This window comes from Bombus pascuorum, chromosome 15 (genome assembly GCF_905332965.1).
Source record: "Bombus pascuorum chromosome 15, iyBomPasc1.1, whole genome shotgun sequence".
In the NCBI taxonomy this organism is placed as follows: domain Eukaryota; kingdom Metazoa; phylum Arthropoda; class Insecta; order Hymenoptera; family Apidae; genus Bombus; species Bombus pascuorum.
In genome coordinates this window covers 2,677,016-2,705,001 of record NC_083502.1, presented here as the reverse complement: position 1 = coordinate 2,705,001, position 27,986 = coordinate 2,677,016, and the positions used below count along the sequence as shown (strand labels likewise).

Genomic DNA, 27,986 nt, shown 5'->3' with positions numbered 1-27,986 from the left:
CGAAAGATTTAAGAGACACTCGGTAGTCAAAGTGTTTTTCTGCTACGGCTCGGCTTAAGGGAAAGTTACGGATACGCCCTTTTCGCTTCACGCGGCTGGATTAGCGAGACGAAAAGCGTAATTGGAAAAACTCGGAACGAAGGAAAGCGAAGAATCGCGGTGGAAACGCGCAAAGTGGGGCGAGTCGCGTCGAGCGGTTTCGAGACCGAACGAAAGTGGACGATCGCGGCACAGTGGCAGCTGGTGCGAGCAGCTTCGAAGCGCGCGGCGATCAGTTCGAATTGAGCGTTTCGCGACGAAGCAACGAGAGCAGCGGCCGCGGTTTTATCTTTCTGTTGTGTGTTTGGTGTGTTTTGTTCCCGATTGTTCACGTCGTTGACGATGACACGCCGGTGCCCCATAACGTGCAGGTGAAACGTTCATACAAGAAGAAACCGTGTTCTACACACTTCCGGTCTATCTATCTGGTCCATCCTGAGGATTCGACGCGGCGATTTTCGAAAACGACCGACGACTCACGTGGGGATAACTTTTCGATAAGACGGTCCTGATCGACGTGCGAAAAGGTTCGGAATATCTTGTTACGATATGTCGAGGAAGCACATAATAGCATTGTTATTTCATATTTAAGGGGAATGTTACATAATTAATACAGAGAGCGTGATTTTTTATGCGATTTCCTTCCTTTTCATTTTTTTCTTTTGTTTTTTTGAAGATATAATCGAAAGAGTAGAACTTCGGCGGAAAATTGTTTTACTTGTCAAGTATTATAGAAAACGCTGTACTTTGAGTATTTTATATATTAGGTTGTTTCAAAAGCTTCTTTCGTTTTATAAGAAAATAATAGATGCACAACATCTTTTGTTTTATATTATTTTATTCAATTATGTATGATCCATTCAGTTCTATTTCTATTTTTACGATCGTACATAATCCAATGAAATAATGTAAAACAAAAATGTTGTGCATTTGTTATCTCCTTATAAAATGAAAGAAACTTTTGGGACAATCTGATATGTTACATGTTCCGAAGCTTCGGACAAATTTCTAAAACGGTCCATAGCTTTCTCAAATATCTTCAATTTCAAATATTAGGCAATATTCTTTATTCCAAATATATATGTGTATATATTTATATTATATTTATATATATTATGTTATATACAATGTGTAATATATCATAATATATTATATAACATATATATATATTCTATGTTATATATATTATTATTTATATTATATATACTATCTGTGTATATATGCTATTCTATATTTTCCGAATATTCGGAAACTTATTCTAAAGCTCTAAATCTCCCCCATATCCTATATTGACAAATATTCAGAAACTTAATCCAAAACCCAAAATAAATTTTTGCAGAAATTCAAAGTTTTCGCAAATATACGAACAAAGCATAGCGTATTTCCCAAATATTAAAAAATCGTAAAAATTTTCTACAGCGCTGCAAGATCCTTCCAAAGTTTTCCTACACTTCCAAAAATTTCATTTGAAAATTTAGAATTTTCACTGATTAAAGGTTTCCACGCGGTCTCAGAATTTTCTATCGCTTCTGGAAGCTTCCCAGAAGCTTCGCAGAATTTTCTGTCGCGTCTCGAAGCTTCCCAGAATTTTCTATCGCTTCTGAAAGCTTCCCAGCATTTTCTATCGCTTCTGAAAGCTTCCCAGCATTTTCTATCGCATCCCGAAGCTTCGCAGAATTTTCTGTCGCGTCTCGAAGCTTCCCAGAATTTTCTGTCACGTTTCGAAGCTTCCCAGAATTTTCTATCGTTTCTGGAAGCTTCCCAGCATTTTCTATCGCATCCCGAAGCTTCGCAGAATTTTCTATCGCATCCCGAAGCTTCGCAGAATTCTCTGTCGCATCCCGAAGCTTCGCAGAATTTTCTGTCGGGTCTCGAAGCTTCCCAGAATTTTCTATCGCGTCTCGAATCTTCGCAGAATTTTCCATCGTTCTCCAAACGCCCGGCAGAACGTCGCAAAGTTCTCAGTGAATTTTCCTTCAAACGCACCTTGCCGTTCGTACCAGCGTTTTTCTATAGAAGACAGGCGGCTCGCCGCATCTCAAGTATCATCAAGTCGCCATTAGATTTAATGTACTCGATTGTTCTTGTTACGCGGCGAAGGTATGCAGCTGGATGTTGGATTGTGCATCGCGGCGACGGGTCAATCAACCGCGGGTGTTTATACCCCCTTGAGCGACGGTCCCCGTAACAAACTGTTGACCTCGGTACAGAGGGGAACTTGCGAATCACCGAGTCGAGGGGACTCTATTTTTACATCGTTTTTTAAACCTGTGTCGTTGTTCGATTCGCTCCTGACACCATCCGTAAGTCTACATCGATTATTAACAATCAACTCTAGATCCTGTCACCGTTTGATTCTGATGAGCGATAGAGATCCAAAATAGCGAATATTCTAAATATCTGCTTGGCAGAACGTCATTACAAGTAAAAATGAATCTCTGTTCAAACGCAAGCCAGTTATCAATGAATGTGAAGGAAATTTCTCGAAGAATGAAATGATTAGAAAATCTCTTTTTTGCCACCAGCAATCGTTATCGATGACGGAGGCTTAATTTTGGTTACCAAATAACAAATGATTGGTTATCAATAGCCATTGTCGATATCTCGAATTTCATTTTGGTTGCCGATCACCAGTATCAACGACAACTTTTTTTCTGGCTGTATTCGATTATTGTTGAATCGTTAGTAACACTAATTAATTAATCGGTATTCATTGATAACATAAAGAAGCTTAATTATATATCTTATGTATTTTGCTAAGCAAAGAAACGGTATTAAGATATATGAAACAGAGAATAGAATAAAAGATAGTGTAATACAATATTGATACAATTGTTTTAACTTCTTGTTATTGTGTCATCGAATGCTAATTATCAGTAATGTTATGAACGATTACCAATAGTCGAATGTAAGCAAGAAATATTTTCCTTGTCGATAACGGTTATCGATAAGCAAAATAAAATTCGGTCTATCGATAACCAAAAAATTCTACTTACTTATATCGATTATTGGTAAGCGAAATTAAATTTTGGTCATTTATTTAAATATTGGTTATTCGTAATTGAAATTTTTTAATCAAAGGTATCAAGTCGATATTATTATATAGATATTTATTATAAAGATATTAAGTGCTATGATGAGTATACTCGTCATGCGTAAAGAGTAGTTAAAATTTGCTGTTTAAATTACGACTTGTGCTATCGACAATTATCAACTATATTAAGGAAGAAGTTTACTATATATCGGCACATTCGATGTTAAGAAGGTTTATAATGGAAATGTGACGCTTCGTCGTCGTGACATTGACGCACAATCGGAATATTCGTGCGATTTTCTTACGTGAAAGTAAATTGAGAAAGAATGTCGCGAAGATTTCCAGAAATATAAAATTAGCATTTAGGTAAGGTTAAAGACGTTTCCTGCTCTATTTAAATAATTTCTTGATACGTAAATTATTTTTAAGAGATTTATAAACCTTTGGAAAATTAATCACGCAAGTCTGAAATAATGAAAGAAAATATTCCTTGCAAAAATCTATCAAATGATACGAACATATCACGTGTTTTATACGAAACATTTTGAAATTCCATTAGCACGGTACAGTGAAACCCATTGTAATTACTATTCTGATTAAGAATTTTGAAATTAAATGTATTAATTAAAAATAAAATTTAAATGTATGTGGAAGATATTCGCAAAGATCGCAAAAGTATTTAAACATGCAATCTCGTCCACGATATTTTAATAATTATTAACAACACCTATTATATGTTTAAAGTGACTATTCACACTTATATAAATTTTTTGCTAACACGTAAGTTTGTAATTTACAAATAAATGAATAAATACCTTACAACTTTCGTATACATTTCCAGATTGGATTCAAATTTTGTTTATAATCTTGGCAGTCGCGTTTCGTCACGCTGCCAATCAGATATGAAAATGTTTGATACGAAACGCACAATATGCGCATGAGTATTTTCTCTGGCGACTGTGAAAATACCTTTGCCAGTTGCTGTATCTTGTAAATTGCCGTTTTTTCAATAGTTTCGTTTCATTAGCGTTCTTCCATGAATTGGCGTTTTACTTCCAGTTATCAAATAACAAACAGGCAACAGTTGCTGCGGAGAAAAGTGTATTATGTCGTGAACGTTGATGGCGCGCAATGAAGTACGAACAATTTCATTTTTACCGCCATTCGGAATAGACACGATGATTCTGTGCTCGCCTCTCTGAAACGTAGTTTAGCTGTAGGGGTCTTGAATGGAGAATAATTTACTCTTTTATTGCTTCTGCAGAAGAGAAACATAAATTTCAAACGCCTATTATAAACGAGCAAATATTCGAACTGAAACCTCCAAAAAAAAAAAAAACAAAATTTCTACAGATTCTGTTTTCGAAAAAATTCTATTACTATATTTTTTGCTACTAATTCTGTTACTATACTGTGTAGTATGGTAGTTATCGATCCTACTAGTTTACGTTTCGAATTTTATTGTAGTATTCGGAATTTTATTGATAAATTTGATCAGTGCAACGTTAAAATGGTTATCTTAATTTCCTTGCAATCATATTTTCTTCGAAACAGCATAACAATCGGGAAATTGGAAGGGTTTTCACAACACTAGTCGCTTTCACGGCAAAGCACTTGTATGGTTGTAATAATAACGACTATATCGCGGTCGGTTAGGGACGTTGTACAAGCCTCTGGAAACAGGTGCCTGGTTAATGGCGCATAAATTTCATTCGATCGTATAAACCATTGGCGAATGACCAGGATCGGTAGAAAGTTTGAAGCTATTGTTCGAATATTGATATTGGAAGTCACGTGCAACTTGAACCGTAGCTGTACAAGCTTCTGGAACTTAGGAGAGAAACTTGAGAGTTACGGTATGTAATTCTCTTCTGTTTAGGTGTATACGAAGTAATTAATGTATGTAATTAAGCGATAGACATTTCGTTTAATTATCATCGAAATGTTAAGATACGCGAACGTACACGTATGCTGAGTTACATTTTGATTTTCCATTTTTCAAGATACGTCGAGATACTGGACAATTGTAAAATTTTAACCAATCAGGAAAAACGTGTTTTCAAGCTTGCAAGCAAAATTATATCATACAGTATATTGTATCGTGATGATGACTAATTATTTTTAATTAAACGAGGAAAAAATAGAGCCAGGCAAAAATGATAAAACTTCGGTCTCTTTGATTTCGAAATGGCGAATAGAAATTGGTTTTAACCAAGGAGAGCGGTGTTAGTTTCTATATTAGATCACCGTTGTTTATTAATTAATTATATTTTTCTACTAAAAAAGAGAAAAAAAGAACTAAGAAACGAAGAGCAAAATCGATAGAAAGGTTTACGTTCTTGCGACTTAATTCTATTTAAACCTTCGTTAAAAGGAATAAAATTTGTGGAAAGTGAAGAGAAGGGGAAAAAAGATAAAAGGAAGCGAACGGGTCTGTCCATTGTCACGAAAAACGAGCCTCCTCGCCATTTCCCCTCGATGGAGCGTGCTTTCAAACCGGAAGAGATATCGGAGAGTTTAATTTATCGATCGCAGGGAATCGGCTCGTGATGCTGGGGGAATAAAACGACAGGAGCACGTACATTCGAAGAAAGAGAGAGAAACTCTTTCTATAGCTTCGTTTCGTTAATTTGAATAAAGATCTGTTCTTGTGTAACAACTGTAAGTAAACGTAACACCTGATTACACACCAGCCACGTGTTGCTGACTTTAGTGACTGCTGTGTTATTCTACCGCGTGCTGTATACTACACCAGCAGAGTTAAAAATATCACTGCAAAAGCTAATTTGGAATTTTTAATTAACTCGTTACCCTCTTTATAATTTTGAAATTAAAAGTTGACAAAGTCGAATCGAAGTTCGGATTGGCTCGTCTTCGTTCTTCTAAAATGTAAATACGACGCAATTCATTTTGGCAGAAACGAGATTACGCTTTTTAAAGAAGGTCCAAAAGGTTATTACGTTCACGTTACAGTAGAACCGTTGTTTTTCTCGCGTCCATATAACCCGAAGTGGACGTTGTATCTCAATAGAGATAAAACGTTGATAATGTTTCCTACTATTTGGTTTTAGTATCAAAATAATGTACCTTTGCCTGTTATATTACTATTTATATATTACATCATATTGGCTTGTCTCAAAGGTTCCTTTTGTTTTGTAAGGAAATAATAGATGCACAACATTTCTTCTTTTGTATTATTTTATTGAATTATGTATGGTCCATTCTATTAACATAAAGACCACGACATTTGATAGATTAGATCTCATGTTTGTATAAAGATGCGTTGCTGTAAAAGACGTTTATTATTTGTAAAAGAAAGACACTTTTGGGACAACCTGATATATATATATATATATACATAACATATATATATATACATAACATATATATATATATATATATATATATATATATATATATATATATATATATATATATATATATATATATATATATATATATATATATATATATATATATATATGTTGAGTTATCATTTAACGAATCTATATTTGGATTAGCCATTGTTATTATACAATACAGACGATAGTTAATGGTACAAATATGATTACTACAGATTTTGGCAATTAATCGTGGCGATTAGATACTCGAGATGCTAATGATAATAATCTTAAGTTCAATAACGAATACATGGCCAACAGGATAGCAAATGTGCTGCCTTTCAAAGTCTAAGTCGAATTGAACTTACTTGTCCACAGTCCAATTGGCACTGAACTTGTCCACAGTCCAAGTGGAACTCCCTCGTGTACTTTTCTCTGTACCCCTTGGGACAACTCTATTTTGAAGGAGAGCTATACTATTCCATACCTCTGTAAGGTAAAAACGTCCATCCCGTGACCGTGGTTACGTTCAGCGATCAGATGTCACTTCGAGTCCAAGCCTATTGTCATAAATGTCGGGCAAACATACTCGGATTAAATCATAAACAATTACTTCTAAGTTTCATTATTTAAGTACAGCTATAATAAAAAGTCTAGACGAAAGTATTGGGGATTTTCCCAAAAATTCCAAAGGAAAGGCCCCGATGTTCTTTCATCTCCGACATATATATATATAATTTTTGTTTATGAGGGATCTGTCCCAAACAAAGAGACGCGAACACGAAGGAAGAAAGAGAATAGCAGAGTGAAAATGCAGTCAAAGGAAGCAGATAGCAATGTCAGACGCAAAAAGATGTGGCGGAAGATCAACTAGTTTTTTTACTTGCTACAACTTGTCTAAGCGAATTAATCAGAGTATGAGTACGATACGAAGCGTAAAATCGATTACACTCGCACAATCGATACTCTTTTTCCGCTCTTTCATAGAATGCAGCCCACCTTGTTGGGCTGTTACGACCAGCGGCTTCAGCGATTAATCAAACAAGGCTATCCAAGCCCCTGGTTCACGCTGCACTCACAGGCTTATCGTTTCAACGTTGCATAAACCACAGTTGACAACAAAGGATCGAGTCTGATGAGTAACGATCGCGGTGGCTCTCGCGCGTCTTTCGAGATCCAGGCTGATTTTAACGTTTCTTGCGCGGGAATTAAGTAGAAAATCATGAAACTACGACTTAAATTTTGAAACGGCGTCTAAATGATTAAATTATATCCTTCAAGTTCCTTTTCGTAAGCGAAGCGTGAACTCGGTAGAATTTAGTAATCGATGTCGGATTGTAACTTCCACCTGTTCATACAATTCTCATTAGTCTTTGTTAGTACGTTATTATTAGACTGCGGATTTTCATGCAAGTTCGTATTTCCGAGGATATTATTGGAAAATTAGAACCTCGGTAGGAAATTCGGCGTTGTGCAATTTCTGCACTTTCAAATTTCGCGCTCTGTATAAATGATATCGATGGTATTAGTCTTATTTAATGGAAAACATTCGAGTAAGATCACAAAATAAAACAGTCTTTTCAGTACAACTTAATTTTATATTACAACAGCTACGCATACTCTGCGTTCGACGAGTATACTCGTCGTATTCATTGCTTTTTGCTACACACTTCTCATTTTAGATAAAGAGATCGCAACAGCTAACTGGTGAAATCGTATAATAAACAAAAGCAATCAGATTCAGACGAAGACAATTCCAAGCCAGAGAAGCTTTTTGTCTCTTCTAGAAAATTTGATGTTTGTCGCTGGTACAGTGTTTCATCTATGAGACGTTTCCGTTTATCTTACAACCCGATAGGTCGTCTAAAACGCGAGTTAGAAATGAGATGCTTCGACGCAACTTTAGTTTGCTAATTGATTAACCAGTTAGCTGTGGACCTCTTAGAAAAGCGTGTACCTAAAATGTGTCGCATTGTTTACACGATATACAGTTTTTTCATAATAATTAAAATCTTTTTATTTGTTCGTTTTATTTCGTCTTGGTCTGCGAATATTGAAAACATCATAGTTTTGTTCTTACTAAAATCGCAACTTAAACAGCAAATTGTAACTGCTTTCTACGCACGACGAGTATACTCGTCATAACAGAAAATATTGTCATTCCTTCGTGACGAGTATACTCGTCAAAAACAGCTAACTGATTAATGAGTCAAAATACATCCACTGGTCCTAACATCAGAGAAACTTAAATCGATCAAACAAAATTCCACGAACGTTGCACGCGCACGTCCAGTTTGCATAATCGGATTATGCCACTTGTGTAATAGCGATCAACCCGGATATCCGGCTAACGCATGCTCCGAGAGCCGCGAACAACCAAGAAAGTGGGATTTTGAGGAAAACGTCGATGAATTTTAACCTGCTCCAGTGCTTTCGATGCAATTTTGCACCGGGAAACACGGAAACTCGCTGCGCTTCGGGGCCAAGCCGATTTTCGCCTTGTTTATCCGTGTGATAGCGATCTATATGTATAGCGATCCGAGCACGCGACGCAAAGCGTACACGCGGCACTTCCTTCATATCGAAATTATGTAACACGTGTCTGCATGGCATTTCATAGGGAATAGAGACATAAATACGACGATGATGACACTTTCCTGAGTGCTTGTTCGTTACGACTATAATCCTCGTTGGAAAAGACACTTGGGTCTCTGAAATTTATTATATCGGGTGTTTTGTTCTAACGTATGAATTCCTTGTCTTTCATACGACGAATTAAAATTGAAATATCTGGCAAAGTAATAGTTTCTCGACGTATGTAGGTTAATACTTTTTTATGGGAAATATCGAGATGGACCGATCGATGTATTCAAAAATATATGATTGCATTTTAAAAGAAATAAAGTTGACCTTGAAATCTTGCTCCATTACTGCAAAAAAAAAAAAATAATTTGCACCATACGATGTCCTACATGACGTCGAAAGAAACAGCTTCCATTTTCTCCGTTTTTCAACGACAAAACATTTCTTTTTCTAATTTTGATCCTTAATAATGATTAATTATACTTTAATTATACTTAATTGTACTGTAATATTACTCGCGAGGTATTGTACCGTTTCCAGTTAAACGAAATACTCTGTGTATGCTGGAGCGATTAATTGAGAAAAGAAATTAGGAGGATTGGAGAAAATATGTGGCAGTCAGTGAATAGGAAATTCTGGGACAATATCATTGTAAATCGTCGAGGCAATTATTTATGATTAATTGTGTACAACGATTAATTATGATCAACTAAGCATTGAATTAATTACGAAAAGAAATTAGAGGATACGACAGACAAAGGAACAATCTCCGGTGTTCTGCTACGATAAACAACGAACGATCTTACGCTTTGCGAATTAATTCCGATTTTGTATATCTCGCAGCTGTAAACGTCTGTTAGAGTGTCGTATAAAAGACACTGCGTTGTACGTGTTTTACAAGCTTTACAAACGTGCGCACACGCCAGCTTCGCACACTGCTGCACGCTCCATGTTTAAGTACACGCTATACATTATATTTGCTCTAAACTGAGTGTCTGGTGAACGTGAAAGAGGAACGGTAGAGAAAGACCAGTGGCAACGATCAACCTGGTAGGCCGCCTCTAAACACTTGCACACGGAAATTGTGTCTAATTAGATCCAATTAACATCTATCCTTTCACAATGGACAATTATCTCTCTTATTGTATAAGCTTCGTTCAACCGCTTTATCGGTTATTTGTCTCGATCTTTCGAGCCTGTAAGACTCGTGTAAACATGATTTATCGTGAACGTAGAAACCCGACAAAGACAGACAATGGGTCGTAAGATCGGTAGAAAATTACCTTTGGAATAATCTGTCGCTAATAGAGACAAAGAAGCACAATTGTCTGTTTTAACGAGCGTAGAATTCACGCACACGGCCTTGTCCTCATTTTTCCACGATTGACCCGTGGATTTTGCAACGCTTTACCGGATAACGTATAAAAAAAGGGCACGCGACTGCATAATTTTGCAGCCTGTGATCGGTGCACACGTATCCAGCCTGTTCTCGAGGTCGATCTATGCTTTATGATCCGATTTGATCGCCAGTCGTATATCTTTCCTTATCGATACGATGTGGGTCAGAGGTCCGAGTTACGTTTAGGGTTACGTCTCATTCGCATTAGTTCCGAGTCACAGGATTTAGCTGATCGACCACTGCAACTGGACCGCGCCTGTGAATTTCACTTGGCGTTGGATCACATCTGGAAAACGACCCGTTTAACTCCAGCGTTTCTGCAAAATTGCGATTAAAACGAGTGCCGGATAGAATCTGAATGAAGTTCTGTTATAGCTTTAAATTGACTGATAATTAGGGTTGGATATAGTCTGAGGGGAACTCGAAATAAAGTCTGGCATGCACTCGGTATTAGTCTATTATCTGAATTAATTCTAATATTTGAGTAATTTAGACTTACAGCTAGAGTCTGCACGCGTGTGAGTAATGTGACTTAGTATCAATTGCCTTACTTAGAATTAGACCCTTGGGTCTGGCCTAAAGTTGGTATTAGCTCTTAGATGAACTTACAATCAATATTAGGTTTTCACGAATCTCTCTTACGATCAAAATGATAATTTATCCAATAACCGACAGTTGGAATAATTTTCTATCTGAAGGGAAAGAGGTCTCGTTTCTCTGAATATTATTCCCTCTTCGTTCTTAAAAGTCGACTTCTCTTTTACTTTTCTAATTAGTAAAAAACGGGTTGATGGATGAAACATTTATTGGCGACTTTTTTCAGGCAAGGTGGAATAACCGTGGTAGTCGTTAGTCGACTAATGTCATTCGCTTGAGAACACCTCGTTTCGCGATCGCAATCGGCTATAGATCGTAGTTCCATGCAGCTTTGACGTCACGGTGAATCGAGCAACGTGACTGTCGTTGATAATCGAGCAGGGAAACGCTTGTCCGCTAACAGTTTCGCCTGATTAATGGCCCTTCTTCCCTGGTCATCCATCAAACCTATGTTCACAGGTGAATTGTTGCTTGTAACTAAAATTTCAAGGCCTGACAGACCGATTATTGTCAGTTCTGTGGACGATTAGACGATGGCCACGCATTGCAATAATTACACCTTAGTCGTTAAATGCTTCCAATTAACAAAGTAGAGCGATAGCAACGACCTGTTTAAACGTTGTAATTAAGAGATATTTAATTTAGGTTCTTAAAATAAAATTGGAAAAATATATTTCCATACAACCGTGTTCGATTAAAAATTATTGCTGCAAGATTTCTTGGTTTCTCTATCAACCGGTTGACTACGTTCGACGCGTATACTCGTCATTGCTTGATTTTAAAATACGCACCCCGTAAGGAATTTTTCAAACTAAATTCCCCGCTTCACATTTTTCTTACGATTAATTTTACGTACATTTTCCTGAGAAGTGTTGAAAAAATGACGCTGCTTCGCGTTCGTGTCTATCGTCACGTTCTACAGATAGCGATTGAGTGTGTGAAGAATGTAAACGGCATAATGAGAACCGTGCGTGTAGCTCTTGATAGTTTGGAATACTTTCCTTGTCTCGTGTTACCGTAATAACCGCTATCTTCCTACCAGAAATTTCATTGTACAGGACGATCCATTCGTGTAACTACATAGTTGGTTCTGTGCTCGAGTGTCTCTCTAATTGAAGAAGCACGCGTTTCTTCAATTTCCTGTACACGTTGGATAACGTTTTTACGCTTGTGAATGACTTACTCGAAAACTCGTGCACACCTTGTACGAATATATTATGTGATAGAGGAAATATCTTGAAATTTTATTAACAAGGATTGACAGACTCAATCGTGATATTTATGCAAATTCATGGTCTTTGTAAAGGCAACCAGAGGAATAGAAAAGCAGAACTCGTATCATACACGTTCTGCTCATTCTTGCGCCTTGAAATGTTCTATAAATACATAAACATCCACAGTCATTGTGATTCCGATTGAAGCTGAAAACCAATTACGGAAATAATGAAACAAACAGGTACTTAACACTAGAACTACCGATAGTTAGCACGAAGCTATTTCTACCAAAACCAGTGAAAATGACTGGTTTAAAAAATACGTAATAATAGAATATTTTTATATCTATTGATTTATTACTTTCTTACAGAAGGAATAACACGTTATGTAGTACATTTTGGGTATTATTAATCCATCTGGCACCCCCGAACGAGGGTTGACAAATTTATAAAATTGTGGAACCAGACATTTTGTCTGCTGTGGTAATAAACAGATGCTGTGTGATAAACAGATTGCAGCACCCCTTTACACTGTGACAAATACCAGTCATTTTGGCTGCTATTGATATAAGTAGCCTCGATACAAAATTATTTTCAATTTGAATCTATAAAAAACAAAATAAAATTCATTATAGTGGAAGTCATTACATCATTGTGAAAAAAATATAACGTGAAATAGAAATTTTAAAATAACATTGTAAAACCAGCCAATTTGACTTCTGTGGTAGTTAGTTCTAGTGTTAAATAGTCAAATTACCCATTCAAGTATACATTGTATGTTTCGGTGGAAGCGTATTTGATACTATAATAATATAATAATAAAAAAGTTTCTGTCAAAATGTTCTGAAAAAAATGACTGCAAGATAGCTAGCTACTCATGCTCCGTATTAATTTTTTTTATTAATAATATGCACGCAGCAGATATCTTGCGACATTCGTATACATTTTCAGATTAGTTTCAAATTCTATCAACATAATCATGTCACTCGTGTCTCCTTGCAATACTAATGAAATTTCAAAACGTTTTACATAATGTTTTATATAACACATTATATATATATGAAAGCTTTTCTTTGGGAAGTTTGAAATATTTTGCTGAGCACTGTAGATGAATACAGGGAAACTGTTTTATCAGACAAAGTGCGCGATTAGAAACGATAATAATCGCTGGCTGCGAAGTAGGTAAGTTGGATCAAGCGGTTTCTCATGTTTAATTAAAACGAAAGCCATAATCTCAGCCACTTCTCTGCACTTTGTCTGATCTGTATGCGTCTACAATTTAATATCTTCCTCGGAGTAACATCTCTGGAAAATTGTAATTGTTTCTCTCGATCGAGATAATTTGGTGTGCGGTTCCGATCATCGATCGCAGCGTTCAGGAACCTGAAAGCAGGCGAAAAACGTTGTTTGCGCTGTTCGGTACAGATGCAGATAGTGTAACAGGATCGTTAGGGGCAATTAAAATTTCCGATTTTCACTTCTAACGAAGAAAGTGCCGAACGAATTACCCGCGTTAGTTTCTAAAATGTGCTGCGATCGAAATTATATCGCGTTAGCTATTGATCTTATTGAGTCGAGCGGTGATTTTGCAGTTTTTAGGCTGCCAAAGCATCCCAGGACTTTCAGAGATTCGTAGTATTGTTTCCAACTCTTTGGTGAAATTTCCTGAATTTACCGAAGGTCTTTGGAAGTTTTCAGAAACTTTCAGACGTTTTCGGAGATTTTCAGAATCCTTCAGAGATTTCTAGAAGATTCCAAAAGTCTTTGGAGATTTCCAAAAGCCACTCAAGAGCTTTTAGAAATTCTCAGAAACTCTTAGAATCTTTCAGAAACCTTTAGAATTTTCCTTAAACTTGTATAGAACGTCAAAGACGTTTCAGAAAGTGTCAAAGGCTTTCAGAATCTTTCAGAGATCTTAGAATTTTTCAGAGGCTCTTAGGATCTTCAGGGAACTCGCAAACACTTTTACCGACTTTCTGTAATCTTCTAAAGCCTTTTGGAACATATCCTGACGTTTCTTCCTTCTTCAAAAAACTCGCACAGTCTTGAAGAGGTTGTGGAGTACTTTTAAAGCGAATATACGCGGCTTTCAATTTCACTGCTATTCTCGTTCATCGGTCGATGAACTTTTAAATTCTTCAGGAATATCTCGTCACTCAGCTGGTTTACATAGAAAAGAAAAATGAAATTCGTAACGGATGCAACATCGTTTCCCGATACTTGCTCCACAAGAACTTTCCATCCTTTTCAGACCGGTCTCTCCCCCCTACACTGAGCATCAGTTGCAACATCGCGAGAAATCGATGTCTTTGAATCATTTTCGTTTCCAGGAATTGTAAATGCGACCCACAGAGGAAAGAAGAAACATGGAAATAGGTTGAAATAGGATTTCTCTTTTGGCACGTGATATATGTTATCGAGGCCTGTGGCTAGATGGTTCTCGTGTAAACTTGATCTGAAATCAGGTAGATCTTCTTTTTCGATCGCGTGAAATATTTCAGGGCTGTGGAAGCATCGTTTGAAACTTTCAACACGTTCGCTGCGCATCCAACTTTTATTTTCTACTTGTGCTGTACGTTAACAAAACATTTTTATACAGTATCTTCGTTTGTAACGCGAAGTATGAATTATTATGAAATACTTTCTCATAATCTCGGGATGTTTAACTTACGTGTCACATTGAAGACGTTAGCAGGGATAATCTCGAGATACGTGAACGTGTCAGTTGGTATCATCGAGACCATAACGATCTGCAGTTGGATTGCTTAATTTTCGAATTTTGAACATTATTTAATTGTATAGCCAATCTTTATCACGGAGAATATATTTATTTAATTAAATTAATTTTGTTTATTTTATTTATTTTATTTAATTCTTGTGAATTGTATCAACGTTACAACAGTACATAATTTCTACTTAATACAACAACACTTAATACCACGGAGAATATAAAATACAAAGTGAAATGAAATACCGTAAATTTTAATAATCAAACGTAAATTATTACAGCTATTTGTAAACCAATAATACTATTTCATGGCTAATCTCTACTTTTATTTACAAAATACGTTACAACGAATTTCTCTTTTTGTTACTTAAAAAGTAGAAATATAAAAATAGGGTACGAAGCGGAGAGATATTGAAAAAGAAAAACAGCGTTATTAAGACCAGCAAAAGCAATTGTTTCGTTTAACAGTTGCAGTTGAGACCTCCTGCGAATAGGACACAGTTTTTGCACAGTTTCGTTTCAAGCGACCAAAGCAACGATAATTATTCCGTTACGCAAAGCTGGTGCCCCGTGAAACTGCGATCTGCCGTTTCCTTATCGGTTTCTTGCAGGATTCATTCAAACGAACTTTCTCCGGCCACGAAGTAACATAGTAACGAAATTCCGATTCGATAAGCCAATCAATGAAGCTGATAGCCGCAGATCTTCTGCCCAATCATCTGTTTATTGTGTTATTGTTGGAATAATAGAGAAAGGGAGAGAGAGAGAGAGAGAGAAAGAGAGAGGAGCAACAAGCGCAAAGCTTCTTTTCGCAGTAATTAGTTGGAAACCGGCGCGGAGCGTCCGTGAAGCGTTACTTTGCATTCCTGGCCTGCGATGAGCACGGGATCACGTGTGTGGCAGATTTCCAAACGATCCGCGCGTGCACATGCTGTCCGAAAGCCACTGAAGGTCTTTGAAAGCTGCCTACATATCTGTGAAGGCCTTTGAACATTTCCAAGAGCATCTGAAATTTGATCAAAAGCTTTGTCTGGAATTCCCTCTGAAGGTACCTGTGAAGATCCCTGGAATATTACCCAGGAAGATCCCTAGGTTTCTGAAAAACGTCACCAGAAAATTAATTAGTTACTGGATGCCATTGGAGGTCTTCAGAAAAATATTCGATTTTTGGAAACTTACGGAGACTCAAGAAAGATGGTACAAGTTTCATGTGAAGGTTTCCGGGTAATTTTGTCTATGTTGGAAAAAGTTTGCAAGCTTCCGAATACTTGCCGACGTATTTAAAAAAATCTGGGCATTTTGGATGGATCGTCAAACTTTCGAAGGCCTCTGAAAGCCTGTGAAGGATCCTGAAAGCTACCGAGGCATCTGGAAATCGTTGGAGAAATTCTGAAAATCTCTGAAGGAATTCGGAAGCTCCCAAGAACTCTGAAAATTTTTGAAGAAGTTCTGAAAGCTTCTGAAGGACTGCGAAAGCATCCAAAAGCTCATAATGGCCTTTGAAAGTTCCTTTGAAAAATTTCTACTAGCCTTCGAATGTTTCTAAAAAATTCTGAGAGTCTGCAAAATATTCTGAAGGCCTGTAAAATATTCTGAAGGCCTCCAAAATATTCTGAAAGCTTCCAAAAAATTCTGAAAGCCTCCAAAATATTCTGAAAGCTTCCAAAAAATTCTGAAGGCCTCGAAAAAATTCTGAAGGCCTCGAAAAAATTCTGAAGGCTTCCGAAAGATACCGAAGCTTGCAAACACTTCTTAGGAGTGTTAAACAACTTTCAAATAACGTGCAAGGCGAATGAACGACATTAACATCCAACTGGAATGAAAACTTGACCACTTAAGGCTTAAGGTCAGCGATCGAATTGACAATATTGCTCATAGTCGTTTTGAAAGAGCCGGGCATACGCGAACACGCGTATGCGCTCTTTCGTCATTGGTCGATCGACGAAATCGCGACTACGGACGATTGGGTAATGCTCATCGCACTTACTTTCGTTTCACGTAACGTTCGTCCGTGCGTATACAGTATACGCGCACGAAATTGACCTGAAATCACGTTTTAATGCTTTCGCGGTCAATTAACAAGCGAGTTTACGTCCATCTTCGTAGAAGGAACGGTAGCGTGACGTAAACGTCAGCTTGTGAAACTTGTCCTTTTGAGGCTTGTTCTCCGCTCTCGCCATTACTTGTCAATAATCCTACAATCGATGGAAAATTCTCGTCGATGCGCTACTAATATATGAAATATAACTCGCTTTTACTTGTATGTATTTATCATGGCGGAAAACACGGCATGCATTATTCTCAGAACTCCATTCTCCATTATCCACTTGAAAGTTAATACTGTACTTACGCGATTAATTGACAAGTTATTCATAGCGGTGCTGGTGGCTGCTCGTGAAACTCCAGGAGCCTAATTGCACTTGTCATCCAAGTTACTCGTTGCAGTAACTGAGGATAAATGATTCGTCAGATATCGAGAATCAGCCTCTGTTATCATGTAGCGACCAATCGGTTGTACATACATCAAGAATCATTGAAAGGTAGCTGCATTCTTAATCAAACGGTTAAGTAATTGCAACTTTTACTTACGTTAGTCCGCCGACGTTGGACTGCGAATAATTTCTGAAACCTATGGAAACTGGCTTCATAGGTGCTGAAACTTGCAACAGGCGCCTAGGAAACTACGCACGTAGCACCGAATATGGATACGAATATGGATAGTTGAGATTTAAGAAACGACGAGGCAATGCGAACGACGAATGATGGAAGATGGTTTACGGCCGGTCAAGGGACAGGGTACGATAACGACGACGTTGAGACATGGATTTCGCAAGGGAACGCGGCAAAAATCCTGCTTTCCACCGGTTGTTTTTTCGCAATGCTCGTCGACATTCGAGTACTCCTACTACTTTTCTCTCTTGCGGTTTTTCTCTTGTTTTCCTCCAGTGTACACTACCGCTCATAAGTATCTTCTTTGAATTGCAATAATAGTTTGTGAATTTATCTAGACTATACAAATGAACGATGAACTGATCAAGGCAACGCTTCTCACGCTTTCATGGTATCATCAGGATGTACACTAATCGTGCATAAATATTTGTATTTACTTAGTGCACTCTAATCGAAACACTGATATTTTTATCACATACTCGATACTATATTGTAGAAGAGTCTTTCTCCACCGTTAATTCTTTATTTCTTTCTATAGAAACAACGCTTATTGCTTTCTTATGGATTCGACAGGATTGCACCAAGTATTCAGATACTCAAGCGCGATAGTGTACACCAAGATGTATTCTACACGATGCACACAAGATATACACTACCATTCATAAGTATCTAGATACTTGCTGCAATCCAATCGAAGCATTGATACTTTTGTTGTATATCCAACATTATATCATAGAAGAATCTTTCTCTATCAATTCGTTAATTCTTTGCTTCTTGCCAAGGAAGTAATTCTTACAGATCTATCGGGATATACAGTGCCGTGCATAAGTATTTGTACACTCAGTGTACTCCAATCGGAACGTTGATATTTTATTGCCTTTTCAACATCATGATAGAGGAATGTTTCTCTATAATTATTTCTTCACTTCTTCGGACAAAAGCAACGCTTCTTATCTTTTTATGGATACACCTGGTTATACAATACCGTGTTTGAGTGTTTGTACACTTGGTACAATTCAATCGAGACATTCATATTTTCTATCGTTTTCAACATTACGGTAGAAGAATATTTCTCTATCGTTCGTTCTTTTCTTCTTGCCATAGAAGCAACGCTCATAGCCTTTCTGTGTGTTCACTATTGTGTAGGTATTGTATTGTGTATTGATGTATAGTGTGATATACACGATAATGTGTAAATATTTGTAATTCAACGGAGTCATTGATATTTTGTACTGTATTTTCAACGTTATTTTAGAAGACTGTTTTCACTATCAATTCCTTAAATTCTTATCATAGCTGAGAGTCAAATATTTTTCTGGAACATGAATATATTTGTATCATTTAAGTTACATATGTGTTTTCAATAAATAGCTGATACCTGATCAAATCTATAGAAAGTTCTAGAATGTGACTCGTGACATATATTCCAATCATTCTAAGATCTGAACACTGACAGATATATTTAAAGTCACTTAATTTGGTTGTGTCCGTAGAAACAATTTTTGTTCATCTTTGATATTATTGCTTTTTATTTATACCAATCAATATCGACTGTTATTTTCAACAATATATAAAACTGTATATGGTTCCCTGAGAAAAGATCACTCTAAACTAAGATCGAAGATCTTTAGTTTCAATGTATTTTATATATTTGCAATAATTTAAAAACGCCTAAATAATTATGCACGATACGTACGTTTGCTAATTAATATCACTGGTTGTAGTAACATGAAGAGTTTGTCTGTCTGTTTAGAATACCCGTCTTAATCTGTCTTATAATTGAAAAATTAAAGAATCTGAAGAGAAACAGATAGTCGAGTAACAAAATAGTTCTATACGGTATGACAATTACGAAGGACAATTTTATTGTTACATATTGACTTTTGCAAATTGATTTAACCGGGTTATAGTATACTGTTATACGTAATTATGACGATTAGAAAGGACCAAATCGTTCTCGATAATCAGTGTCTTGGGAAAAATAAGCGAATGCTGTTCGAATGCTTTTGAACGATAGTGTACTCCGTCCACGCGTCGTTTACTCATTTTTCCATCATTTTTCCATCATTTTTTGTTCCCCTCGCGTGAAAATGGAGCCGCGTACTCGTTGAATCCAGCCATGAAAACCGAGAGGCATCGTGCTAAGCGGCTCTTCTAGCGGGCAACCACCGTGTCGACGAGAAAGCATACCGTGGCCGACCATTTTCCATTTTATTATTTATAAGCGTTACTTTCGTTCTCGGCCATGTGCACCTTTGATTCGTCTGATTTTATCTCGTCATCTTTACACTGATAACGCGTAGTATGTTTTTCCTAGATTGCTGACGTTTACGCAAATTCATATTTTTGTTAATACAACTGATAAAATAGAAATAAAATGCAAATGAAAATTAAGCTTAGAGGAAGCAATTTAAAATCTTCGCTGAAATGTCGCAGTTTCGATACAGTTTCGTTTTATTACACTGCGGTTTTTTATGCAAACGGGTATTTTTATAAATCTAATTAAATAAATCAAAACCAAGTAGAACATTTCATTCATTGAATATTATAATAGGTACTATACTTCCGATATATTGCATAGATACCATACCATTGGATATTTTTCATAGGTACTATACTTTGGATATTTTGCATAGCTACTATACTTTGGATATTTTGCATAGCTACTACAATTTTGATATTTTGTACTGGTAGTATACTTTGGATATTTTGTATAGATACTATACTTTAGATATTTTGTACAGGTACTATACTTTGGATATTTTCTATATTTTTGCACATTATGTACATTCCGCGCATTCTTGCACTCATACAATATGTATGTAAAAATTTGTTGTACAGTTATGTTACGTATCTTCCGTCTTGAAGCTTTTGTACTTTCGCCTGTTGCATAATTACTCCAATATTACTAATGAAAGTTTACGAGCCCTAAGTTAGATGCTACTACAGCATTATTAAATACTCTTATACAATGGTAATAAGTTTGGTAAAACGCGAGGGGAATTCTCCACATAGACTAAAAAGTTAACAAGTTACTTAATTATTATGTCTCAGAAGAAATTATGAAAGAGAAGTTATGTAACTTATAACTTGTAATTTATCAGTCTAGGAATATTATTTTTTGATCACTTATTACACAAGAAGTCTTGGTAAGAAACTCAGAATTGTAGTTAATGGACAATATATTTTTATTTCTTCTCTTTTATTTTTACAATAAAATATTCAAGTCACTTGTTAATCGTTTGAATTGTTTAAACCAAGAGCTCTGAGATCATCCAGTCTGTAGAGAATGTGGAGAAAAAATATACCAGCTTCGAACATAATATCATTTTGCAGTTTTTTGATGATAACTTCTTTCCTAAGTAGAAATTGCTACTACACTATTGGAATAAATCCAGCGAATCGAGAGTTGCTAATTTTGGAAAGAGAAATTGGCACAGATCGCTTGGCCATGTCGCAGTGACATGATTCCATCGCAATTTTCTTATTCCGTTTCTTTCGGTTGACACGATGATGAGACATTGATCTTCGAACAGGCTAATCTTCGTCCCAGGGAATCCTCGTGTCGTTTTATAATTTACCAAATCACGGATAAAGCCAACTCCCTGTCGATCCATGTGTTGGTTGGTTCGCTGTTATACAATCTGTTCGCACAGGTCAAGTTTCGAAGTTGCTCGGTTCAAAATTTAATCCGATTCACTTTAGAAGCATCCAAGTAGTTCGTTTAATAAATTAAGTTAGGATTGTACGTAATTAGATTGTGCATAGGACTCTGCATAGTTAGCAAGTTCAAACAGAAACATAATTAGATACGCTTAGATCGGTGTAGGTCAGAAATAAAATCACGCGGCAGTGGTATCTGTTATTCTCCGAATTTTAATGCTATTAAATCTTCGTTTGTGTATATTAAGCAGGTTCAGGGATGGCGCGAAGTTTATTTCCCGAATTTTAGCAAGATTAAACGCTTGGACCATACGTACAAATTTATTTAGTAAGTTTTAAATGCACCATAAATGGCGAGCAGCGAAATAACATTTTACGCGACATTATTTTCAAAAAATCGTAGCTAAAGTAAGTTGTTGTTTTATCTCGTTACAAAAGATGTAGCAGAGTGCTGGTGTTGTAAAATACCGTGACGTTTCCGAATTTCATAAAATTGGAGGATCTAGACGGAGGAAGAAATGGTAAAGAATAAAAGTAGACAAAAGTATTGATCAAATCGTTGAAATTTCTATTCAGGATTCCGATAATGCGAATGTTTTTTAATCAATTTAAAATTAAACCGATTAATGGAACAAGTTGCGGATTAAACGATTAAACGTTGACGTTTAGACCTTTGTCACTCGATCGTCTAATATATGAAATCTATTCTCAATTATGTTTGTCTCGTCAGACTTCAAATATTCGTCGAGATACTTCTAAATTTTGGATTTAAATACGTCGCGCACTATAATATTTCAGTATAAAATTTCACTAAAGGGCAACGATGGTTACATAGGGACACGGCTCGCTGTAAATTTCGAGCACAAGGCCTGTGAAGCGAAACCGACTTGACATTCCCATCACAATCTGGCGTGACTAGCGTCTCAGATGAAATAGCGTTACGAGGGATCATTGCCATTATCCTAGTCATTCTTCAAGCGACCATTCATTACCACGAAATTCCACTGACTCGCTTAGACTCGATAATGTCGGTCGCTTAGGCCTGGAAAAACCACGTTATTATCCTCATACTTCTTCATGCAACCTAAGATTATATAAACGCATGTAGACCGTAATTACTTCGACCGGAAGCTAACGAGTGTTTCACCGAAAGTGCCAAAAAAATTGGTGAAAGTATGCAAGACAATCGCATTTAAACACCGTCACGCGATTTAACTCTTTCGAGATGCTTTTTTCCCGGCAATGACCGGCAGTAATGTAATAATTTGTGCTTTGGTACATCGAAAGATTAAAAAGAAATTAAGTTTGGTATATATTTCAAGCATATATACGTGGCATCCCATCTTTTACAGTGCGATCATTTACCCTAATTGTTAGTGGCGACAGAGAAAATTATATTGTATACAAACAACACACACGTTTCATACAGATCTTTCTGATCGTTTTCAGTCGCTGAATCCGGCCCTTCAGTATTGCCTATTTATTATGAAACATCTTGTACGTACAAGGTTAAGTTGATAAAAGTTAGGTTATGACACTGTCGGTTCTTAAGTATTGCCTACTTATGCAACATCTTGTACATAGAAGGTTAAGTTGATAAAAGTTAGATTATAACACTGTCGGTTCTTAAATATTGCCTACTTTTTATGAAACATCTTGTACATACAAGTTTAAATTGATAAATGTTAGGTTATGACACTATCGAACCTTATGTACTGCCTACTTATTATGAAACATCTTGTACATAGAAGGTTATGTTGATAAATGTTAGGTTATGACACTATCGACCCTTATGTATTGCCTACTTCTTATGAAACATCTTGTACATAGAAGGTTAAGTTGGTAAAAGTTAAGTTATGACACTATCGACGCGAAGTACGGTCCGAATGGCAGCAATAAAGATACGGTTATTAATTTAATTAATTTAATTTCGGAAAGGTTATGACACACGGTTTCTTGCTTGCTCGTTACTTGTAAAAAATCATCTCCCTTGGAGGTTATCCACTTCAATTGCGTTACGGGCCACAGACTGCTGTGGCCAATTTGTCGCGTTGAAAGTTTGAGAATCCTTTGATACGCTTAACTATTTTATCGCTGTCGACATTGTGACTTAAACCAACGATTATTATTCAATATATTACCACACCGGTTGGTCAATCCACATTCTGGTCAATTGGGCAATCTGGTGCAAGTTTATCGGACTGTTTCACACGTGGGGAAAAGGCCAGAATGGAAAACATGTTATTAAACCTGTTAAAAACGTGGGATTTTTAATAGCGTGCACGTACGGAGGAAGGGATAATTAAGAACCAAGGTTAATTGATTAAGGTTCTATGTTTGAGCCTAGATCAGATCAGTCCTACGAATTCCCTACGAAATTTACATGGGTATCACTTTCTAAGATTACCTAAGAATCTACAGAGGAGAATTTTATTATGGGAACCTGACCTGAATTTTAATATGAGCTAATCTAAACCAAATTTAGACAAACTTCTTCAGCCTTCTTATAAGACTAACAAAGAAAAGTCACACAATTGTATTATTCGTAGCTTCTAATGCATTATCTAATTGTCCATTATATCGCGGATTTTCATGCATCTATGAGAAATTTAAAGATACAAAAATGTGCACAGTATGCGTACAATCTACACAACTATAAAATACAATACGTATAAAGCTACAAAATATAAATACGTGTAAAATACCTAAAATAGAGTTCTCGTTATGACGCTCAATAGTAAAAACAAAACACGTTAATTCCAAGTACTTATTCTTTAATCGTGTGGATAAATATATAAATTTGCATAAAAGACCGCAGTCTAGTTTTTCATATTTCTTAACAGACGAATAAAAAGTGGCACTTGTGCCTATGGCAGGATTAAAGAAGCATTACGGTAGTTTAAAAGATCATGTAACACTGGAGTGGTTGGATAGACCGGTAGCTGTAGATCAGGGTCTCCTGTTACATTCTCTGGATCAATGTCCTCGTCATTGTTTCTTCAGGAAGAAGCTCGTTCTTTCTGGATCATCAGCCCCCATACATGCTACCGTAACCCTATACCGCGCATTCTTCCTTAACATCTCATCTGTCTCAACTGTCTAGTGCCTCCTCCTACCCTTTCTCGTTGGCTCTTGTGCACGCTGGTTTAGTCTCTTCCCCAGGATCTCATCTATATAACGTTTCGTACTCTAATTTTTTTCAGAGAAGATATACATCTACTTAACGTTGTATGTTGTTGCTTTCGGCGTCATCTATATCTTCTTTCGAAATCTCTAAAATACGCAATCCTATGATGCAACGGGTGTCACGTAACTGAAGATTATACTGAAGTTACGAAGAAGATGCTCTTAGAAGCGGCCACATTGAACCACAGGAGATTGGGAGAGAAGTTATTTGGGAAAATTTGGAGGTGTAGTTGCGATAAGTAGCCTAGAGGCAAACCTAATCCTTTTGATAGATCACGCGAGAACATTAAGCGTGAGTTTTGAAGAAAATTTGTCATCATCGTGGAGATTTGAGTGGAAGAGTGAAAATGGGGAAGTGTCACTAGACCGCATAATTACGGAAACCGTGATTTGAATGGAAATAAGATGGCAGATTTCACGGATAAGATTGGAAAGCTACGTGGACGCGGTTATCCGTAGAAACGGAAGGACATTGGCTCCGGACACGGTAGGATTCGAGCGTGAACGACTTTCTAAAACCACTTGCACTCGATTCCAGCTGGTTTTTTCATCGGTGATTCGATGACGTGGTTTCGAAGCGTAGTGTACGCAGATCTCACGATCTGGATGGCCATCTTTCTCCTCTCGTCACGGAGAAAGTAGTCAGTCGACCGGTCATTGGGTAACACAGCTCCTTATTCGATCTGCAACGATTGGATAACAGTCGCGTAACAATCGAGCCAACCTTTTGTTCCAGCTGTCCAATGAAATCGTAACTTGGCCGACGTAATCCTGCTCTAATCAGGCTAATTAACAACGATTGCGCAACTTTCACACGGGTAGAAACCAGTCGGCGAAGCTTTGCCATTATTTGGAAAGCAAGCTTCGTGATGTTACGTAATTTCTTTCTCGCGGTACGGTAGAAACAAGAAGAAAGTCGGAAAAATGAATTTTTCAAGTTTCCATTAAATTTGACTTGGATCAGGTTCTATCAGACTCGTAGTTTGTGAACTTAAGAAACTCGATAAATCGATCCTCGCGAATAAATAAATTTTCCAAGCTTCGGTCAACCAGTTAACTGTTTCTGACGAGTATACTCGTCGTTAAGAAATTGCAGTATTTTGTGTTATGACGAGCCCCGTGAGTAATAAAATAAAACAGTCATTTCGTTACGACTTAATTCTATATTATAACAGCCACGCATGTTCGACGAGTATACTCGTCAACGCTTACTCTTTACTACGCATTCCAGGTGCCCTGTTTTCAAAGAGGTCGCAACAGTTGACTGGTTAAACGCGAGCTGAACTTTCATTAGCTTTGAATTCTTACTTCGATAAAGGGATTTCTTAAGTAAATAAATTTCCCAAGTTTAGGTAAACTTTGAGTTGCACTTTGATTTAATATAATAACGTAAAAATGATAAGTTTGACGTCTCTGCTCTAAAGTTTGATAAGCGTGACTTAATACACTGTGGCTGCAGAGTTCGCATTGAAGGAGTTCCTTTCAAGGAATTGATTCAGTCGATTTTAGCGTCTTTTAGAATTCGATTAAAAGTTTTGATGAGATTTTTCAATGGACTTTCCATTATTGCAAAAACTTTTATTGGAGAGTCTGGTCAGCTGACGGCAGAGGTCGACGCTCCGGCAGGAGCCGTGTTTGTGTTTTTCGCTGGGCAGAATCTGACGTAAGACGAGTTGCGAGTCAATGAGCTTCCCAGAAAACAGTGACGGCCCGTTTCTTCGATCTTGAACCAGACTTACCGCAATCCCGTTCCGAATCCGAAGAATCGACAGCTGACGATCATTTCGCTATGCTAAGCGCGTATTGTGCCGATCTAGGTCAAGTTTCGTGCGTCATTTTTACGCCCTGTTTTTCAATGACGCTTTGGTCGAATTCGCTTAACCCACTTTTCATTTAGAATTTTTAATATATCCCTGTTTTGTTTTTTTCGGCTATGTTACAAGGATGATGATGATGATGATGATGACGATGATGACGATAATGCGCAGTGAATGTGAATTTCGTGCGGCGATGGTGGTAGTTTGGTTGGACCAAACAGAGAAGAACGGATGTGTGCGATTTTCATCGCTAAAATTGAACTCGAGTTTGAGACACGACTGGGTACTTAAGCAGAGACGGATGTCTGCGTTATTGCACTAAGTGTGCTTTTCCATTGCGTCACGAGCACAATAACAATCGTCTACGTAATTTTTTATTCGTCTTGTCAAACATTCTGCTTTTGTTTTTCAGTCCCCCTAATCCTTCGCTCGATTGGTTTATTTTCTTAACGCTAACCTTGCCAGGTCCGGTCAAAACTTAACTTGAAATTGTACGTTCATCGTTATTTTGTTGTCCATTTAACTTTGTGAAAATTCTTGTATTTTCTGATTAACCAATTTCTCAATTTTTCTTAGTATGAGAATGTACATAAAGTTAGACGAACAGAAGAAATAACGATGAACGCACAATTTTAAATTAAATTTTGTAACCGGTCACTCGACAGGCCGAGGACAGTAAAGTTAAGTTGGGATATGGCAAGGAGTAAAGGAAATTAATATTTTAATACGACACAGTTGAAAACGAGGATAATTTATAAGATCCTTTCGAAAGTAGCTTACCAGTTGACAAAGTTTTGTAAGACACCAAAGGTACAGCTGCTATTGAGACTAGCAACGCTTCAGTATCTTCAATATCTCGATATTGTGACGAGAGATCTTTCCAAAATTACGAAGAGCCGATCGTGAAGACCAAATAAAGTACAACAACTCATTGGACCTTTAATTTACTCTGCACGTGTGAAATAGAAAAACTAATTATACCTTTGCCCTTTTAACCTTCCTTAATTAGAAAAATTAGACTTTGTATCAATCTCAAACTGTCTTAAGGTGCTCTTAATCACACCTTTCTCTGTGTTCTTAGCGTTTCTTGCTGCTTCTTTCAGAAATCGCTTACGCGAGCGTAGATTATGTTCTCGTGTAAAAAGCATCGATTACAAACGAGTAGCCGTTTCAATGGAGTTACATTCGCAACCTGTAATTTTGCCATGGCTGATCGGAGATCGTAATAGTACTCTGGCATTCGAAATATTCCTTTAAACGTTGCGTTACGCTCTTTTTTCCACTTATTTCTTCCTAATTTCTTGCCTCGCGTTGCGAAATAGTCTATCGTTAATATTCGTATTCGTTGCTTGCGCTGGAACAAACAATTCGCTCCACTTTCTATCGTTTTCCCCGGTTTTCTGAAAGCACCGCTCTGCAGTTATGGCAATTATGTCATAAATTTCAAACAACGTTGATCGATCGCTATCTCCGTGCACGTCTGAGAACCAGTTCCTTCGGAACTACTGTTAACCGCTATGACAATCTTCAACTGTATGTACAACGCGTTCAACTATAATAGAATGGACAGGTTACGAACGTTATTTCTTTGCTGATGGTACTTCTGCCGTTTTATACGGTTTACACAACACGAACGGAGAATACTATATTTACAAAGTAAATTCCAGGCATCTTTACTGTTTCTCTGTATTTTGAATAGAATTACCCAATCGTCC

At 36.9% G+C, this 27,986-nt stretch overlaps 1 protein-coding gene and 1 long non-coding RNA gene across 2 annotated transcripts in view; one reads left to right on the top strand and one right to left on the bottom strand.

The window, feature by feature from the left end:
• Positions 1 to 233: 233 nt before the first annotated feature.
• LOC132914970 (patched domain-containing protein 3) overlaps positions 234 to 27,986 on the top strand; it is a 40,371-nt gene continuing 12,618 nt past the window's right edge. Inside the window, exon 1 of the mRNA XM_060974534.1 lies at positions 234 to 566. The gene's annotated coding sequence lies outside the window, so the exon portion shown is untranslated. The remainder of the gene's footprint in view (positions 567 to 27,986) is intronic.
• LOC132914796 (uncharacterized) lies at positions 16,655 to 17,868 on the bottom strand. Its single transcript, XR_009659687.1, has 3 exons — positions 17,525 to 17,868; positions 17,286 to 17,383; positions 16,655 to 17,130 (listed from the first exon to the last, which is right to left on the bottom strand). It is a non-coding gene; the product is annotated as an uncharacterized LOC132914796 (long non-coding RNA).